This window comes from Anolis carolinensis, chromosome 2 (genome assembly GCF_035594765.1).
Source record: "Anolis carolinensis isolate JA03-04 chromosome 2, rAnoCar3.1.pri, whole genome shotgun sequence".
Lineage (NCBI taxonomy): Eukaryota > Metazoa > Chordata > Lepidosauria > Squamata > Dactyloidae > Anolis > Anolis carolinensis.
This window is the reverse complement of record NC_085842.1, coordinates 43931793-43953219: the sequence shown is the minus strand read 5'-3', so window position 1 is coordinate 43953219 and position 21427 is coordinate 43931793. Positions and strand designations below refer to the sequence as shown.

Genomic DNA, 21427 nt, shown 5'->3' with positions numbered 1-21427 from the left:
GTCCCCAAACTGGTTCCAGGATTACCAATCTAATACTCTGCACACCAAAACTGCTTTCTTCTATGCTGGTTCAGCACTTACCTAAGTGGTCAGTGTAAATGTTCCCATAAATAAAAACTGGGGCATATATAGGTGTGGCCAAGATAGCAAAAGTTATGGGAGATGAAGTATGCAGAAGCATGGTAGGGCCTTTACATGCTTTTGAGCACACAGGAAAGGACAACATTTTACCCCTTCTCTTCTCTCCCTTTTTACTGAGTTGAGCACAAATTACTTTGCAATTTGAACTCAGTTTGCAGCAATCTTAGCTGCTCATGTGGACAATTTTGAATTTTTGGATTATTTCAGATATTAAAATTCTGGATAAGGATGCTGAATCCTTAAGTTACTTTTAGTTACTTAAAAATGCACCTGAAGCAACATGGGGCAAAGTACAATGTAGTACTTGAAACACCTGATAGCCCTCATTATAAACTCTGAAACCTTTATAGACCCTTTCCTAAAATGGCTGGGCAAAATCGAACCACTAAGACTTTGGTATATTTCAGCACACTCAGGACCTACAATTAGGACTAAATGATCAAACACAGGAAGACTGAGATGTTTGTTGTGGTTAAACCCTCCCATGACAAACAAAAGGCTCAACCAGATTGCTCAAAATATTGATTGTTGGTTGTACTACCTACATGTTCACAGGTTTGCTTGCTCATTCCTCAACACCAGCGTTTCTCACCCTGGGGATCATGAGGGGATCGTGAAAGGGTATCAGAGGGGTCACCAAAGACCATCAGCAAACACATATATCTGATGGAATAGTCTTAGGAACCCCTTTGGCAGAGAAGGCTGAAGATCTCTCCATCTGTCCTTCTCTTACTTTTTGGAAACAGCAAAGAAAATAATTTTATGGTTTGGGGTCGCCATAACACGAACTGTATTAAGGGGTCATGGTATTAGGAAGATTGAGAACCACTGCTCTACACCTTTCTTGAAAAAGGATAAGCTTCTCTCCTTTTGTTCTGATCATGAGTCACATCCAATTTCCCCAATTTCTACTGCACTTTTTATTATTTAGAAATCTATAGTTATTGTCCTTTAAAAGTGCTTTAGCAATATACAATACTTAAGCATTAGGATCCTTTTGATTTAGAGTTAACCTTCCCCTTTCTTTATTTGCTTTCTGTTGAATCTGTGTACTAGAAACAAAAAGTTGTATTTACATTGTAACAGCCATTTTTACTTGTTCCAAGATAGTATAATTACACAAGCAAATAATGGATCCATTTCATTTTGGATTGTACTGGGTTAAAAATGAACCTACCTGTGGAGTGGGAACAAAATGTTTTCAGTCATACCAGAAGTTTCCTAGAAAGTAAATCAAAACAAGCAAAATGTCATTCTGGTATCAGAAATATAGTTGGTTTGTGCAGGAACAAAACCTGGCATTTGAAGAGATTGTTTTCCCATTGCAAAGCAGCATAATCTGTATGTAATGCAACCTATGCACATTTAGTTAGTAATAAGCTACCAGAAGTAAGGAGGGGATTTCTAAGTTGACATCATGACTGCCAAAGTGTTCGCTACCGAAGCTGATAAAATGGAAATGGAATGAGAAAAGTAATTTCCCCCTTCCCCTGACTGTGACCTCAGGCATCGAGACACTGCATTTAGAGTAGCTTTTCCTTACCGACCAGAGTTTGCCCATGGCCAATGGCTCTATAGAAGTAATTTATTCTAGTTACATATCCAAGGCCAATTAGTTAACTTTATCAATATAATTTTTAAAAATTAACCTTTTAAAGAGTCTCAAGAGTACTTATTTTTTAAAAAAAAGATCATTTGTCTGTGGCACAATATACACTTGTGTTGTTCTTATTTGAAAACTCACTACACAGCACCATAACACAATGGCATAAAACATACTATAAGCCACCACTTGAATCATTCAATAAGCTCCCTTTGCTATTTAGGGAGTCCACCCTTCTTTAATTTTAAAAGTACAGTAGAGTCTCACTTATCCAACACTCGCTTATCCAACGTTCTGGATTATCCAACGCATTTTTGTAGTCAATGTTTTCAATACATCATGATATTTTGGTGCTAAATTCGTAAATACAGTAATTACTACGTAGCATTACTGCATATTGAACTACGTTTTCTGTCAAATTTGTTGTATAACATGATGTTTTGGTGCTTAATTTGTAAAATCACAACCTAATTTGATGTTTAATAGGCTTTTCCTTAATCCCTCCTTGTTATCCAACATATTCGCTTATCCAACATTCTGCCAGCCCGTTTATTTTGGATAAGTGAGACTCTACTGTACTTAAAAAGTTTCACTTATGCAACTAAAGAGTGGCTTTATACCTTGTTATAATATAACGGAGCCTGTGGTAGCACAGCTGGCTAAACTGCTGAGCTGCTGAACTTGCTGACCAAAAGGTCAGTGGTTTGAATATGGGGAGCAGGGTGAGCTCCTGCTATTAGCCCCAGCTTCTGTCAACATAGCAGTTTGAAAATGTGCAAATGTGAGTACCGCTCCAGCAGGAAGGTAATGGCACTCCATGCAATCATGCTGGACACATGACCTTGGAGGTGTCTACAGACAACACCGACTCTTCGGCTTAGAAATGGAGATGAGCACCAACCCCAGAGTCAGACACGATTAGTCTTAATGTCAGGGGAAAACCTTTACCTTTACTATATTATAATCTTAAGCTAATGGTTTTATAGCTTCATTCTTGAAAAAAGGTACATACTGCAAGGAGCTTGTTATTTATAAGTAGATACTCTGAAGATTTGCTACCAGCAGCTTTTTAATATAGAAATATTTATCATCCCTAGGTGGAAGCACAAAGACAACCTCAAGAGAAGAGAAGCCGAAAGAGCCTTCATGCTTCTGTAAAAGAATAGTCAAACCAGATTTGATATGCTTTACCATCTGTTTCATCATGCAAATACACAAAAATAACTTTGCAGGTGATGAGGATATTATTTGTCCCCAGTAACAATCTGCATTTATAACACGTTTCCTCATCGCTGGCTGCTTCTGCTATCAGCAAGGATGACAACAGGCTGAATGCTCAGTTGAAGCAAACACGTGTGGCTACAGTGCTGAAAACCACAGAGAGCGATGCTAAATTACACCTGCCGCAGAGCAAATGTAGATCTTAATTCACTCCTCGGCATGGAAATAATTGAGAGATTACCTCTCAGATGGCTGCTTCTGCCATTATTTGGGACAGGCAGCATCATTTGGGGCATATGGTAGCTCAACTGCCAGGACCACAGCCATTGGACTCAGTTCGGGCTTCCTGTGTCCTGCCATTAATTTCAAAATAGGGTTCTTACTTTTTCCAAGCACTTTCTTTTCATTTGCAAACTAAGATTTCCCTACATACTTGGAGAATCCCCTGTATATGCAGCCACCAAATCCTATCTGTGGATGGCTTCATTTTACTTGCATACTGATAAATACCAGACTGTAAGGTTGAGTATAAAAGAAATGGTGTTGGTGTCATCTCCTTGAAGAGGAGGCTGAAGATGGCTATTCTTATTTTAATTTATTGTCTGGAAGCACAGAGCTGGGCAGATATTTCTCAGAAAACCTTTTTGTTTTTGACAATATAGCTGAGATTGTTTTCTTTTAATATCCTTCTATTCCTAGAAAGTGATGGGGGTGAGACTGAGGGTTGTTTTATTCATTTGTATTCCTCTTTTTCCTAATGATGGGACTCAAGGCAGCTGACCAATGCTTAAAACTAGGAAAGATTAAACCAATACAAAAATACATACTGGTATATAAAATTATGTACAGTTGGTCCTGCATATCCACAGACTCAGTATCCATAGATTTAACCATCCATAGCATACAAATATTTACAAAATCCAAGAAAAACCATGAATTTTAATATCCTTCCCTCCAATGCACAGTCAGGCTTTATTTCCTGGAGTATGGACTGGTTTGATCTTCTTGCAGTCCAAGGCACTCTCAAACCTTGGGTGGTAGCCAGAATTTCCATCAGGAAGTGCATTTATATTGTGGAACAAATACAGTTTGACACCACTTCACTTCAACTTCCAATGCTATCGGATCCTGGTATCTGTAGTTTGGTGAGGCACTAACATTTTTTTGCCAGAGAAGGCTAAAGATCTTGTAAAACTACAACTCAGCTCCATGCATTGTGTGGATGCCCCCCTGCCTCATTTGGCCCCTGTAGATGGGTTCAATGTAAGATATGTAGATGACATTATACTACTGGTAGAAAATAGCCTTGAAATGTTTACAGAAAAAAGTTCAAGGAAGAAAGTATGAAGACAGGTTTGTATTACAAAAAAAAAAATTGTGGCCACAGATGACTTACATAATTTGAGCAAATGATGAAGACATATAAATAGTTCAAGATCTATCCCACTTCAAGGTTTTCAATGTCTTGGCTCAGCCATTCATTGGACTGGATATTACAGTCACTAAATAAGAAGATAGGCCTTGGATGGACAGATATGTAAGAATTAGGCAATATTCTGAAATGTCAAGATATATCATAGAATACGTTAGTTAGGTTTGTCTATGCAGTCATAGCTGAATGCCATCAAAGCTGAATAGTGAAAAAAAACTGGTAGGAAAAAAATCACCCTCCTTTAAAATGTGGTGCCAGAAAAGAGTTCTATAGATACTGTGGGCTCTAAAAAACAAAAAAAGATCATAGAGACAATCAAGTTTGAACACTTCCTAAAAGCTAAAATGACTAAACCAATACATATCACAAGAAGACATTATTTATTAGAAAAGACAACAATGCTTGACAAGGTAGAAGGCAGTAGAAATAGAGGAAACCCCATTACAGGTGCATAGACTCAATCAAGGAACCTGTGACACAGAGTTTTCTAGGCCTGAATAGGACTGTTGATAACAGGGAGACCTGGTGGTCTCATTCACAGAGTCCCCATGTGTCAAAGTCAAGTTGATGGCAGTTAGCAGCAGCAGCAGATACCGAAAACAGAAAACAAAAAAAAAATGTTTGTTATTACTAATCAATATAAAATGAGAGCTTCTCCTGTTTAGAAAGATAAAGCCAGGGTGTTATTTGTGTTGTAAACACAAGCTGAGACCAGTGACCTCTAGTGATTGTCTTTTAACTTCCTACACATGTCTTGCCCTCTCCATTCACTTTGAATTATGCTTTAGGCAAAACTGAGCAGTAAATAGCACAAACCAATCCAGCATGTTTTCCAAATCCCACTCCAGCAGTTTCCCTTCTTGCTTTTGTAGCAAATCCAAGCTTGCATCCTAGGCTTCCTTTTGTTGCACCGATGTGCTTATAGCAGCCGTTGCAGCTGCTTTTCAAACACCATTTCACAGGCAAAGCCAAGCTGCGCATATACCCAGAATACAAATGGAAACCGATTCCAGGCCTGCACTGTAAGCATATGCCATATACTCAGAGCTACTCTTCGGTATGCATATGTGTATATTTCTGTGTATATAAATTAGACTCTTTAAAACAAACTCTGGGAAGATGCCACAGATTAATTAGCAAATAAAACAAGTGGAAAGTAGCTCAGCCTGTGGTTTTGGATGTGAATAACATCCTCGTTATACTTTTATGTTGCATATGTTCCTAAATTATTCTTAGGGAGAGCGTAAGGGCTCAGCTCTCAAGTTGTTGCTATCATAACATGTGTGAGGGGAATTTAGGGAAGAAACCACACTCCAGCAGAAGCTGGGAAGAAGCCACCGATAAAGAGGTTCCTGCTTTCTGGGGGAGATGAGCTTACAGTTCACTTCCACAGAGGATATTTGTCAGCAGTAATTTTCTTACTAGGGAATTCAAAACATGTTCTGGGTTGAGGGGAAAACATGATCATCTAATAGCTCACAGTCATTGCTTTATGAGGAAAGATGGGTTTAGACTGGAAGATGGGAACTAAAAGTATACATCCGTCATGTGGTAAGGGTTGCCAGGTCGGGCATCTACACTTGCCATGGATCAAGCATGAGGTTCAATTGCATCCAGCCTAAGGGGTCGCCGTTGCTAATGCTGGCCTCCTTTTGAAATGAAATGAAACAAAACTCTTTTTTAAAGAGCTAGTAAAGAGCCGCTTTGTGCGCCAGCTGCGCCAGTTCCTTGGGAGGTCTGACTTGGCCACGGTGGTCCATGCTCTGGTTACAGCTCGTTTGGATTACTGCAACGCTGCCTTTGAAGACGGCCCGGAAGCTCCAGCTAGTACAACGGGCAGCAGCCAGATTAATAACTGGGGCGGCTTACAGGGAGCGTACTACCCCCCTGCTAAGCCAGCTCCACTGGCTGCCAATATGCTACCGAGTCCAATTCAAAGTGCTGGTTTTGACCTACAAAGCCCTAAACGATTCTGGTCCAATTTACCTGTCCGAACGCATCTCCTCCTATGAGCCCACGAGAACCTTAAGATCATCCGGGGAGGCCCTGCTCTCGATCCCACCGGCCTCACAAGCACGGCTGGTGGGGACAAGAGACAGGGCCTTCTCGGTGGTGGCTCCTCGGCTGTGGAACTCCCTCCCCAGTGACATCCGGCAGGCTCCATCCCTTTTGGGGTTCAGGAAGAAGCTGAAGACCTGGCTATGCGCGCAAGCATTTAATGAATGAGCTCAGTTAGCATTGACATGGATCGGATTAAGGCTTTTGCACAAGGTCTGATGGATGATTGGTATATATATTTGGTGTTGCATTGTTTTAAATTTTTATATATTGTATTTTACTATGTTATTTAATTATTTTAACTGTTTTATTCTTATTTTATTGTATTATGATGTACTGGTAGTGATCCTACCAGTTGTGTAAGCCGCCCTGAGTCCCCTCGGGGAGAAGGGCGGGGTAGAAATATTGGAAATAAATAAATAAATAAATAGTAAGAAAGGGGCTGAAAATTTTACTTTCAAACAAGTAATAAGTTATACAGTTTTCCCAAGGAGGAACTTGGCTAGTTACTTCTGTTACATTCAATAATAACTTTGTTACTCTGTTATACAAGTAATTTGTACTTTTAGTTGATGGTTGCAAAACTGTGGTCACATAGGGCAAAGCTTTTTAAACTGTAGGTTGCGAATGCATTAACTGAATGTGGGGCGGGGGGGGGGGGGTCACAAAAATGTGTGTACTGTGCCATCTAGTGGCTGTTTTACATATTTACATGAATCTGTTAGCAACAATGTGCAGTAAATGCTTTAGCTATACTTTATAAAAAAAGAAAATTGGCCTGCCTGGTATATAAAGTCTTGCAAATGCTAATTTTGCTTGATGGTTTACTTTTCAGTTACAGAAGTACGTCTCTTCTGATGTTCATTCTAAAAATCTAAGTTGGCTTCATAAACCATACTCAATTGAAGTATAAAATGTCATTCATCTATCAGTAAAAGTTCAAGATGATATGTGTGGCTTATGTGGATATACTATGCTGGGAACAAGAGGGAAATGGGTATGGCAGGAACAGTTAGTATGTATGTATATTTGTGTGTGTGTGTGTGTGTGTGTGTGTGTGTGTATATATTCTTTATACAGAAATAAACAAGCACATCCATCCTATTAGTATGCAAATGTGCATAAATTATGTATACCGCCCTGAGTCCCCTTGGGTGAGAAGGGCGGGATATAAATGTTGTAAATAAATAAAATAAATAATATACCAAAGAATTGTCTTAAAATAAACAATTTGCTATGATTTATTATCAGTAAATGTTTGATTTTATACACTTTGGCATAAAGGGTCAAAGATTGTACAAAGATAATGTCTAGTTTGGCCATGATGTGGCCCCTGATGAGTTTTCAAGCATCAGGGGAACTATATAAAGATTATGAAGCCTTGACATAAGGCACCAAAGAGGCCTATTAAAATGAGGCCATAATACAGTAGAAATACAGTAGAGTCTCGCTTATCCAACGTAAATGGGCCGGCAGAACATTGGATAAGCGAATATGTTGGATAATAAGGAGAGCTTAAGGAAAAGCCTATTTAACATCAAATTAGGTTATGATTTTACAAATTAAGCACCAAAACATGATGTTACACATCAAATTTGCCAGAAAAAGTAGTTCAATACGCAGTAATGTTATGTTGTAATTATTATATTTACGAATTTAGCACCAAAATATCACGATATATTGAAAACATTGACTACAGAAATGCGTTGGATAATCCAGAACGTTGGATAAGCGAGCGTTGGATAAGTGAGACTCTACTGTACAACTAAAAGTGGTTAAAGTTACTCCACAAAAGGTGTCAAAAAGATCCCTGTTGTGTTACATTTGTAATAGCACTTAGCTTTCTTTAGCTACTGCAGAAAGGAATTAATTGCAAGTAACTCATTATTTGTTATTGCTCCATCCCAGTGTCTCTCTGTGTGTCTGGGCCCTTGGGCTTTCTGGGAAAAAGAATTAACCATGTGAGATAGCAGCTATTTCTGCCAACACTCTCTATGCAGAGCCAGGCTGCCTCCAGCTATTGCCTGCCACCATGACCTACATGTCCCCTTCCAACACAACACTAATCTCTGCTAAGCTTTTTTGTAGGAGAGAGATATCACTATTAGGTTCTATTCACAATCAAAAGAACTGGTCCATTAATCACCAGGACAATTTATAGCCAGAACTGTTACAATTTCCTGGAACAATTCCAATGGCAATGAATCAAACTGAAGTACTATTTGGCAAAGTTATAACACATACTTCGTAGGTTGCATGTCATGAGTGATAGAGAGGCTGGATGGCCATCTGTCAGGGAGGTTTTACCTATATCACCAGCAGGTGGGACTAGATGAAATCTGAGATCCTATCTACCTCTACAATTATTTAATTTGCTCTTTGACCTCTGACAGCAAAATATCTTGGACCAGACCCAATTCTATCCTCACCATGAAGAAGAATTCCCAGTAAACCCAATTTGGCTAGTAACTATCACCAGGAGGGAGCTAGTCTAGATGGTTCATAAATGCTTGCATCTAGAAAGCTAATGATACCTCAGGGAGTTCTGGGGCAAAGCTGTAACCCTAACTTAATTCTTTTCCAGATGAATAGAAAACTTCTACATATTTATGCATCTCACATCAAATAGTATGGTTGTGGTGGAAACTTCCCCCTCCTTCCCTTAAAGTAAATCACAACAGGGAAGGTTCACAGTAACTAGCTTGTGATGGCCATGACAGCCCTATTTGTGTTGTTAAACAGTACATAATTAAAAGTCAATACACTCAGATCATAATAAAATCTGTGCAACTAGTCACAGTCTCTCCCTTGGAATTCCTGAGAGAAGACTTCAGTAAAATCTTGCTTGGTTTAATTGGTGGGCAAAATAAAAGGAAGAAAAAAAACCTCACCCTGGAATATTAAACTTTCACTGTTCTATCAGAGCTGTAGATTAAGATCTATAGGCAAAGTTCAGTTTAAGGTTATCTAGCTCATTTGGAAAGCTAGGGAGTACTATGCAGAGGAGATAAATGGCCATTTACCTCCACAGGTTGCCTGTAGTATACTGTGCAGAAATGAGCTTGACTCCTTGGAGAATATCTGTCATATCAAAGAGGAAAGAATGCCTTATTAGGATGTGCCCATTTCATAATGAACACAAGTGCGAACCTCTGGAGATCAGAGTTGTTCACTTTTAAAGTTCTGAGAACACTTTTAAAGGAAGTAAAGTAACCATTTTTGGAGAGAGAATGCAATCAATGGAGAATTGTGCTTCTTGTTTTGCACACATGCAGAACATACTTCAAAATATTCATCCATCCATCACTTTATTTATATCCCATCTCTTTCTCAGATTGGGACAGAAAAGAGTTTGCAAAACACAGAAAATGGCATAAAAACTATAGTTAAAATCTAAAAAGGTGACATTAAATTAACAAAATTAAAACTGCTTAAAATATTACTTTAAAAGAGCAATGACAAAAAGTACAGCAACATTAAAATCTTTTTTCTTGTTAAAAATCACTTCCCAAAGGCTTTCTGGAATATAATTTTTTCCACCGGTTGCCCCAAAAGGTATAAAGAGTGAGCATCCTAATATCCCTAGGGTAAGATTTGCAAAGTCTAGGAGTAGCTACAGAGAAAGTCTTCTCTTTTGTTCCCACAAAATGTGCCTATGAAAGTAAAATTAGAGTTCAGATTTACACTTAAATGGTCCTTCAGAGCCTGTCTGGCATAGGTAGAGACAGACTTGTCTAAACTACATAACTCAGTGGATGAAGAAAGTCCTTCCAAAGCTATGCAGTGAGATTTTGCATGAGACTCCATTTTTCCATCTTCAAAATTGAATAATTGGGCACGCAGATGTAGTAACAGTAGTTCTCATTGTTTTAAGATGAAAGTGGCCAAGAGGGGACAAGAGGCTGGTTGACCAAAACAGTTTAAGGCAGTATATAGTTAAAACAGAAACAACAAGATACAGTATTGATGACTGCTACTGCATGTGGAGCAGGCTGTGGAGCAGGCTGGTTAGCAGCCAGCTGCAACAAATCACTCTGACCAAGAGGTCATGAGTTCAAGGCCAGCGCATGCCTGCGTCTGTCTCTGTCTCTGTTCTATGTTATGGCATTGAATGTTTGCCTTATATGTGTACAATGTGATCCGCCCTGAGTCCCCTTCGGGGTGAGAAGGCGGAATATAAATACTGTAAAAAAATTATTTCCTTGCAGAGTGGTGGATTTCCCTATGCTTGTGAAACCCCCGTGAGAAGAACAGTACATGAAGGCTTGTGAAGCCTTTTGGACAATGATTTTACACAAAAATGCACTTTTTTCCTTCACAAAACTCATATGTCTTTGAGCAACAAACATGTTTTTTGTACATGAAATGTGTTTCTTGCACAAAACAGTGTTTTCTCTACAGGAAACCCATTTTTGTAATGAAAAATCAGGTGCATTTCTATGCAGAATAAGTATCATATTATACTCATATATAAGTAACCTCATGTATAAGTTGAGGGTTGGTTTGGGGGCCAAAATTATGGATTTTGATGTGACCTATGGGTAAGTCAGGAGTCATTCTGAAAAGAAAGGAAAACTCAATTGTCTCAGGGAGTCACCAGTGACCATTCCAGTTTTTCCACCTACGCTTTCAAAAAGATCAGAAGTGGTGCTGTTGTAGGGAGTCAGACTATACTCTTATCTTGCACTCTCCCACTCAGAGAAGGGGGTAGTTACTTTTTGATAAGTTGACCCAGGTTTTTGAGAATTATATTTTAATTTTAATTTTAGACAATATTCAATATTCCAAAGATTTTTCAAACTTAGACTATTGTGAAATATTTCTTCTCAGTGATTTTTCTATTTTCCTATAAAGAAGAGAATTCCATGGAAACGATTCATCCTTGTATGCAATCATGAACAATGGGTAGAGATACTTCCTTGACCATGGCTATAGCATTGTGATCTGCATTGGAGGTCCTCTTGATGAAGAAGACTCTGTTTAATAGCTGTGAGAAGATGCAGCCACCAAAGACTCAGAGAGGAGATCTTTTACTTTTTCCCCCTTCTTCTTATTCACTTTAGATGGTAACGCAACTTGGTTTATAATATATGCGACAGAGGCTTAGATGTTGGAGGAGCAATAACAAGTTTATTCAGGCACAGAGCTTAGTGGTTACAATGTTGATTCTCACTTAGAGGCACTTTTATTAACAGTTACAATACTAGAATGAGGTGAGACAAACTCCCTAAAGTGTCACTTCTTTTACTTAAAGTAGTTAGAACTTCTTCCTCTGCTACTTTTAAACCGCAGTCACCCCTGTGAGATACGATCACAGATTCTCTGTTCCTTACCAGGACACAGACTACATTAAATAAGTCACCAAACGTATTTTAAACCGACTCAAAATGAACAATTGAGTCTCCTTGATCCCCTCAACCTAGGATCAATCTTCCCTGTGCCTCATCAGAGCACAGACTGAATCCCTTTTTTAAACTCTGCACTTCTTCAACAAAATGTCAGTTGGCTCCGCCTACTTCTCCATGGCAACCAGCCTCTGAGTGCTGAGATGCAATAACTGTAATACTTACCCTTTTAAAACACAAACACACAATTAAACATAACATCTGTAAACCAAAAATTCATACTTCATTACAAGCTGGAACATGGATGAATGATCTATACTTCTTTCCTGTGCATTTCATTGCCAAAATAAATGTGCTGGTACTCATCTGAAAGGCAAATTCATTTAAACGTTCATCTACTCCTACATAAACCTCCCCAGATCTTAAGGTCTCCAAAGGCCACACCAAATGAAGTGAAGGAGATGACCACTAAGGAAAAGGTCTTTTTACTGCTGATACTATAACTGCTCACTGGAGGGAAGGATATTAGAGGCAAATGTGAAGTACTTTGGCCACATAATGAGAAGACAGGAAAGCTTGGAGAAGATCATGATGCTGCGGAAAATGGAAGGGAAAAGGAAGAGGGGCCAACCAAGGGCAAGATAGATGGATGGTATCCTTGAAGTGACTGGCTTGACTTTGAAGGAGCTGGGGGCAGCAACGGCTGACAGAGAGCTCTGGCATGGGCTGGTCCATGAGGTCACGAAGAGTCCGAAGCGAATGAACGAATAAACAACAACAAACTATGTCTGAGAAATAATCTTTTATAGATGAGCTAACGGTGTGCTTAAATTGTTTTTCTCAGTAATATGAAATATTTTGTTTTTCCTAGTACTTTAACCATTAAAAATATTAGTTCTTAGATTATGCATTACGATCTACATTTATGATCATGCGCTGCCACTGATTTTTATTTGGGTTTTATACAGGTCTTTTAAAATGTATAAAGTTCTTACAGTGCTTCATTATGCTTTTATACTGCTTAGTTTTAAGATTTATTTTGTGAGTTGGCACTGGGCAATACAGCAGTGTGACAAAATAAATAAAACACATAGCTTAGCAAAGATGTGTCAGATCAGGCCTGAACTCATGTCTTTTCTGCTGTGTTTTTCATGCTTTTCAGCTTAAGAAACTAGAGGCGACTTGTTTATATGCTCCCTTTTGCACATCAGTGTTTCTCTGTGTCATACTGCACTTTTTTGAACTTGCCAGAAAAGATGGTTGCAAATCTAATTAACTGAATGATGAATTGTGCTATAGTAGGATTTGGCCAAATGTGTGTTTGTGTTTTTTTTTTTTTTTGTGGTTATTTGGCAGAATCTTCAGAAAATTTAAAACTATGTGATATTCCTTTAAACAAAGTATACATTTCCATCTTCATTTGGTTTTCACAGGACCCTTGGAAAGTGCAGAACAGAAGATACCAATCAAAAGGGACAATTCTATTAGGTGAGACGAAGAGCAGAACTCTGTTACCTAACAGAAAATAGCAGCAAGAAGGTGGGCAAAGGTTCATTCTCTCTCCCTTGAACAGCTTGTCGGTCACCTTTTCCTGACCTTATTTGCCTCATTATCATGCTGCAAATCCCCTGTGAAAAGTGAAAAAAGAAAGGCTGGGTATTACAAAAGGAAAACCGGAGAATACAGAAATGCAGAAAGGTGAGAAAAAGATGCAAAGCAAGTCTGGAGTACTGGGAATTATCTCATCAGTGATATTTTCAGCACTTCTTGTTCATGCACAGCTATCTGTGGTGTTTTTTCAACTTTCTGAACTCAATACCAAACTACAAACATTATAGTAGTTACTTTATGTTGTTTGCCTTCAAGTCATTTTCTACTTACGGCAACCCTAAAATGAACCTATCATTAGGCTTTCTTGGTAACATTTGTTCAGTGGGGTATTGACATTGCCTTCCTCTGAGGTTGAGAGAGCTTGTCTTGCCCAAGGCCACCCAGTGGGTTTCCATGGCCAAGCAGTATTTGAATACTGATCTCCACAACATAGTCCAATGCTGCACCACACTATTTATTACTTCTCTCTGCCATTTTATATTCAGCACAAAGCTTTTTTTGCCAGTAGACACAAAATTACTTTAAATAACCAAAAAGTTCCTTATTGGTACTTTCTGGACCATTCAGTTTGCCTCCCCTTAAAATTCTGTACCCTAGGGCCGCCAGATTATTTCCACCTGTATATTTCTGCGACAGAACAAAGACGTTTAAAGACCCTGTAATTGCAAATGATACGTCTTGCCTTCTGCGTGTAGAAAACTGCTTTCCAACAGGTATTTTCCTCAACATGACCAGCAATTTGCTAGCATCTTCAAACTTTTAAAATGAAGTCATTTTATGAGTCCACTTGCTCCTTTTCCATTTATGGCAATTTGAAGTCTGCAGTTCAATCTGCATCCCTGCAGGAAAAAAGAAGGCTGTTGATATTCTGATGCGCAAACAGCTTATTTAGGAATTATAAAGCAAAATGCTGCACATAGATTTGAATTCAGGTGGAGTATAAGGTCAGACTTGAATTGTGTGTGTAATATGTTTTTCAGGCAACCCATGTGTATGACTGACAGCTCTTAACTTACTTGCCACGGGCTGTTTTGTACAGCTGGGAATATTCTGTCTTTTGGACCTAGGTGATGTACACATAAAAAGAAGAAAAAATCTACACAGACTAATCTTGCAGAGTCAGATCATATCCAGGAAAGAATGATAACACCTCAATGAAAAAAGGGAACTTCTATGTTAGGGATTATTAAGAAAAGAGAATGAAAAATAAAACAGCCCCTATTGAAATGCCTCTGAACAAAACCTGCAGTGTCCCCATGCTTGGAAGACAGCGCAGTTTCAGTTCAAGTTGCCAGTTGCAGAGAATGGAAACCAAAGAGCTTAGAAGGGTGGGGCAACTCTGTAGCAAGGAAAGGTTGTAACTAAAGCAATGGTTCTCAACCTGAGGTCCCCAGATGTTTTTGGCCTACAACTCCCAGAAATCCCAGTCAATTTATCAGCTGTTAGGATTTCTGAGAGTTGAAGGCCAAAAACATCTGGGGACCGCAGGATGAGAACCACTGAACTAAAGAGTCTGAGAGATTTGGGACAGGCAGAGAGAAATATATGTCATGACTTACTTCTGACATTACTACCTCAAAAGTAGTGCTGGAATCCTGGACCAAAAGTGACATAAGTTGAAACATCATTGCTGCCCCACATATCTACTTCTGGATTCCTTCCCACAAGGCTTTTTATCTTTGATTGCCCTATCATAGGAGAAAGGGTCCATTCAACTGAAGCAGACTTATCTGTCTGATGCTAATTCCTCCTCCCTCCCTCCTTCCCTCTTTATGCATTCAGTATGTGGAACTAAAGGCTCTCTGCTCCCTTTCTCCAGACCCTTTTTGGATATTACCTGAAACTGTTACTCTGCCAAACTTTCCACAAGCAATTGTAGAAGAGTGACGTATGTTTACCAACTTGCTAACCAAGCTGTTAAAGACAGCTATCTACAGAAAAGGAAAGCCAGACTCAACAGATCTTTGGAAATCCTATTTGATCCAATGAGTAGTGGATATGACTTAGTTTCAGTTCATTTTTTTTTATTTTACCAAACTGTGGGCATTTCTTCATATTAGGAGTGGAAAGAATTTGAAATGTTTAAAAGGGTCCCAGTGTGGGGAAAAATTTGCATATAAATGCAATGAACAACTAAATAAACATGAGAGAAACCAAATATGATAAATTCATCTGCCGAGCTCCCAGTATTGAATGTTTAAAGTTTAAGCATCGTTTAAGCAGGTTTGAATCTTTGGATATTGGACCTTATCTGTGGTGCTGAATTTTGGCTGCTGCCTCCTTTTTTTCCTAACAAAATCCTTATCTATAAACCAAACCCAACAACATTAATCCAGCCCAAGTTTAGTTTTGGTTTATATAGGGCACACATCCCAAACCCACAGGACAAATCTGGCCTGTCACATCATTTTATGTGGCCCATGAGATTTTCAATGCCATGGCAACACGATTACATTTATACAGTCTTACAATTACAAATGGCCCTTTGAAGGTTGATGTGGCCCTAAGTGAAAATGTGTTTGACTTCCCTGATATAGGAACTTCACATTATGAAGGAAAGGGAAAACTCCAGTTGCCATATTCAAAAGTGAAGTGTGGCAAAAAGGGCACTATCTTTCAGGGTAGCTCTTGGGAATAATTTGTTGTTTCTTTCAAGGATTGTTATTATCTCCTGCACAGTCAACAATTCAATAATGCTTGCCACAGAAGAAGATCTTTGTTCATATCTCTGTCCCTCGTTATTTATTTAGGAAGCTTCAATCCTGCCTTTCCCCTAAAATAACACTCAAGGCAGTCAGAGGCTTTCTTTTTCAGAGGACACAGCTACAGGTGAAAGTTCCTGTCATAAATTTTGCAGAGACCCTAAGGCTTCTGAATGGCATGGGGATAGAAACCTCCCCACATTAAATTTGTAATAATTGAATACATGAAGTCATAGCAGATAGGTAAGTGGAAACTTGATATATTCACTGATATAGCCAGAGCTTGGAAACATTATTTTTGAGACTAAATCACTCACGAGTTCTGGGAGATGCAGTCCAAAAAGGATTTTTTTTCAAGTTCTGCATATAACACACATGTTCTATGAACACTTTGACAATATGTCTATTTTCCCTGTTGCAGGCATAAAGGGATACCAAAAAGTTCACTAGACCTCTATTAGACCACCATCTGTGCTCTTACCATTCTAAGACACATGTTCATGGAAGCCAGAGAAAAAGGGCACACTATTGTAAAGATAGAAAGGATATCTGATAATTTTCCAAAAATCCTAAACATCAACACAGGCTTCTAAAGTCTCAGGATAAGGAGACATTTGGAAATGCAAGCATAATTGCAGCTCAGGATTCATTCTGAGCCAAAAATATAAGCTTATTTATTTATTTACAGTATTTATATTCCGCCCTTCTCACCCCAAAGGGGACTCAGAGTGGATTACAAAGCATACATATGCAGCAAACATTCGATGCCGTTTATACACAGACAAGACAAACAATTGAACATAAATAAGAGTATATAGGCTTTTCCCATCTCCAGCTTCTTGGAGGCTTGTGCTCAGTTCCAGCCACCGGGGGGAGGGGGGGTGTGCTGTCGCTCCATCTCCCTGCTGAAGAGCTTTGTTCATAACTTTCTCCTTTTTGATCAAATTGCTGGCATTTTCCTGACATTTCCTTATTGGCAGAAGCTGGGCTAAAGGTCAGGAGCTCACCCTGACCCAGGCTGACAAGATTTGTTGCAGCTGGTGGTATAACCTGCTGTGCTAAAGTTCAGCCCTTGTGATGATAGTCTCATCAGAAGGGTTAAGAGCTTGATCCTGAGTTCTGGTAATAACTTCTCAAAGTTTGTGATTTTTTTTCCTTTTTCTGATTGTTGAGAGTGAAATGAGCTCCCTCAGAAGGCAGTGGAGCCATCCTTTCTGGACTTTTAAAAATAAAAATCAAAGGTGCTTTAGTGGGGGATCCCAGTACTAGTGGATTGGACTGAATAGCCTTTATAATCCCTTCCAATTCAGCAATTGTTTGATTCTATGACTGGAGTTCTTGCATAGCTACCTCTCTACATTGACCTTGTAAGAATCTAACCATCTTGTTTTGTTTTTCAAAAATTCACCACGAGGCACTGCAAGGGACGTCCATATCTCAACTATTCATTCATATGTCATCAGAGAGGGATATATTTGTCTCATTTAAGGTTCTCCCCTCACATGCATTATTGTCTTTAAATATGTTTTCAATCCCTTCTAAGTACCTTTTAATTAAAAAAAATCAGAACACCTTATCATCCTTCTGTGTATTCCTTGCCAGAAATGGACTCGGGGATGCATTCTCTACGGATAGCAATCAATTTCTACAGTAAACATCACTTCATTCTGCAGTACAGTAGTTATCCCTGCTGCTTTTAATTAAATCCATGGTATGATTTGTCAGGTTTTTGACAAGAAAAAGAAACCTTCAAGTGAATTTCAATTGGGGTTTCAAGACATCTTTGCCTTTCAAGATATCAATCTCTAGCATTTTACAGTTATTGGGCTGGTGTGATAAAGGGCTCCTTTCATGTGTGTATGGCACATAAAAGAGTGATATGAGCCATGCTGTAGGCACCCTACTTGTCAAGTCTATCACCTGAACATACAAAGCTGCCTCATACCAAGACAAACCACCTATCCACCTGTGACCATTCATCCAGCATTCCAGTGTGTTATATCAAATGCTTCCTTGAGGTTCCTACAGAAAGTCAGATTCCATGCACTACTCTCTTGTACTGGTACATTGAATACAGAACATCTTCCTGATCAAAGAAACTGTTGATTATGTTATCTGCCTCCACTGAGTGTTGTGAATACAATCTATTAGGGTGTGGAAGCACTAAAAAACAGAATGCAGCGTACTGTATTGAAATATCAACAGGTAAAAAGTAAAGGTAAAGGTTTTCCCCTGACATTAAGTCTAGTTGTGTCCAACTCTGGGGGTTGGTGCTCATCTCTATTTCTAAGCCCAAGAGCCAGTGTTGTCCGTAAGCACCTACAAGATCATGTGGCTGGCATGAATGCATGGAGTGCCGTTACCTTCCCACTGGAGTGGTACCTATTGATCTACTCACATTTGCATGTTTTGAAACTGCTAAGTTGACAGAAGCTGGAGCTAACAGCAGGAGCTTACCCCGCTCCCCAGATTCGAACCACTGACCTTTGGGTCAGCGGTTTAACCCGCTGCGCCACCAGTGTACTGTATTTTAATATCAACAATCATATACAACTAGAAGCAGTGAACATGAAGCAAAATGTAAGCCAATAGTTGAAATATTCCAAGCATGACTAAATGGTACAATAAATATATCAAGCAAAGGGATATCAATGTTCTTGCAAACACAAAGTCTACTTAAAAGCCTCAGTGTTGTTCAATGTAGCTTACTCCCATGTGAACATACTGAGAACAGATTGCATGAGACCTAAGCTACTCCTAAGAGAGTTCAGCTACAATAACTTCTGAAATATTTTATACTTGTTCAATTTGGATTGATAATACTTGAGAAAGCTCACTTGTATAGGGTGACCTAATTTTGCCTAAGAGGGTTCAACTATCAAAACTCAACTACAATAGATTTGTAGATTTGAAATACAGTAGAGTCTCACTTATCCAACACTCGCTTATCCAACGTTCTGGATTATCCAACGCATTTTTATAGTCAATGTTTTCAATACATCATGATATTTTGGTGCTAAATTCGTAAATACAGTAATTACTACATAGCATTACTGAGTATTGAACTACTTTTTCTGTCAAATTTGTTGTATAACATGATGTTTTGGTGCTTAATTTGTAAAATCATAACCTAATTTGATGTTTAATAGGCTTTTCCTTAATGCCTCCTTTTTATCCAACATATTCGCTTATCCAACATTCTGCTGGCCTGTTTATGTTGGATAAGTGAGACTCTACTGTATGTGAATGCATGTTCAGTTTGGACTGATAATTATTGAGGAAGTTCACTTACACAAGGTGAGCTAATTTTGCTTGATCATTGAAACAGGGGATTGAGACTCCCAATCATAGACTTGGGAAGATGGAACGTCCTGCATTCCTATTCCAGGATTCAGGAGAAAGTACACAGGTTGCTCTACACTGCAGAATTAATTCAGATTGACACCAATTTAACTGCCATGGTTCAATGCCATGAAATCATGGAATCTGTAATTTGGTGGGGGTCAGCATGCTTTAGCATCGTAAAGATTCTCATGCTCCCATAGCATTGGGCAATGGCAATTAAAGTGGTGTCAAACTGCATTATTTTTGTAGTGTAGATGCATCCCTAATCAAAGTATCTCTCACTGTGAGCAAAATAATGGTGAAATGTACTGTGTTTTCTTTAAATTATAGTAACTATTTTACATCTGCAATGGTATAAATTAGCATTTATTTATTTATTTATTTATTTACAGCATTTATATTCCGCCCTTCTCACCCCGAAAGGGACTCAGGGCGGATCACATTACACATATAGGCAAACATTCAATGCCTTTTTAACATAGAACAAAGACAAGACAAACATAGGCTCCGAGCGGGCCTCGAACTCATGACCTCCTGGTCAGAGTGATTCATTGCAGCTGGATTCAGCTGGCTTGCTCTCCAGCCTGCGCCACAGCCCGGGCCTAGCATGTGCAAATAGAATCCAAATCTCTGTACCATGTTATCACCTAATTCATAACCTTTTCTGAGAGATGCACTTTCTCTTCTTGTGTAATGTGTTAAGTTGTCACCCTATTATTTTTAGAGGTTTCTACAAACAGAAAAGGGAAGAAACAGGCAAAGCAAATAATAGCCATGAAATAGAGAAAGGAGAGTGGGAAAGCAATAGAACATGCTCCTTTTAAAAATAAGCCAGAATGCCTGCTTATTTCAGTATGTTGGGTATCCTCCACACCATTTGTAGAAGATGTGTCCCTTTAGAGCTCCTAGTTTCCATTTCAAGGTTGTTAAGATGGTATTTAGAATAGGAGACACAAAGAGTTCAATCATGGAGGCAGGGCAGATGTGTCCCTTTCCCTATCTTTCATCTTTTCCACAATATTGCTTTGCCTGTATATGTTGAAAGTCTGTAAATATCAAGAAATGAATTGTTCCAATTAACTCAATTAAAACCTTTTCAGTTGCTTAACAAATACCCCTAATTAATTGCATTTTTAAAAACTTCTTAAAAACTAATCACTTTAATATAGATTATCCAAAACAATGTATATGTAGAAAATTCTTGCTTAAATGATTGTATTAGTTAACATATCCTTCTCCCTGACTATGCTGGTGACTCTGCTGACATCAGCATGGGGTACCCATGCTGGCCAGGAGCTCTGCAGCCACAGCAGAGGTGGAAGTGGCGAACACAGGTTTAATCTGTGCTGGTGAGTTCACATGAGCAGCAACAGACCATGGACAGTGGACCTATCCTTATCAGATCTTTTTGTGAGCTCCACACTGTGCCCAAACTATATGGCTGCTCTGGAGTTTTAGTCAAACTCCAAACCATTCCCTGACTTTCTTTAATGTGGGACGAAATTATTTTAATATGGTTTACTCCACAGTAAGAATAGAAAGTCCTTGATTTTCTATAGTCATCCAGAAGCAACTTCTTGATCATTGCAGACAGCTGAGATTGTGCAAACAAGCCTCAGTGGCATTCACTGCAGTCAATCATAAGCCATTTGACTGAGAAAGTTTTGAGTAGTTTTCTTTTTTTGAATCATCATTTCCATTTTCCAGAAGGTAGTGCTGGAGGAATGTTTTTCAGCTTCATGTTCCTTAACCTATGTAGTTCCACCAGGCCCAGTACTGCCCACTGTTGTTTTTAATACCTACCACTGAGCTAAAAGGAATTCATCTGTGGTTTTGAAGTCAGGGATTAAACATCATGCTGATAATATCCAACTATAGTTGTCTTCCAGAACCGAGTCTCTGGAAGCTCTGAGTTATTGTCTGGATACAGTGAATGGCTGCGCATGGGTGAATATCCAGATGGGATACA

At 38.9% G+C, this 21427-nt stretch overlaps 1 long non-coding RNA gene across 1 annotated transcript in view; it reads left to right on the top strand.

The window, feature by feature from the left end:
- The first annotated feature begins 18939 nt into the window (after positions 1-18939).
- Positions 18940-21427, top strand: part of LOC134295989 (uncharacterized) — a 6615-nt gene continuing 4127 nt past the window's right edge. The window contains exon 1 of the long non-coding RNA XR_010002534.1: positions 18940-21427. This exon is cut by the window's right edge and continues 698 nt beyond it. This is a non-coding gene — a long non-coding RNA (uncharacterized LOC134295989).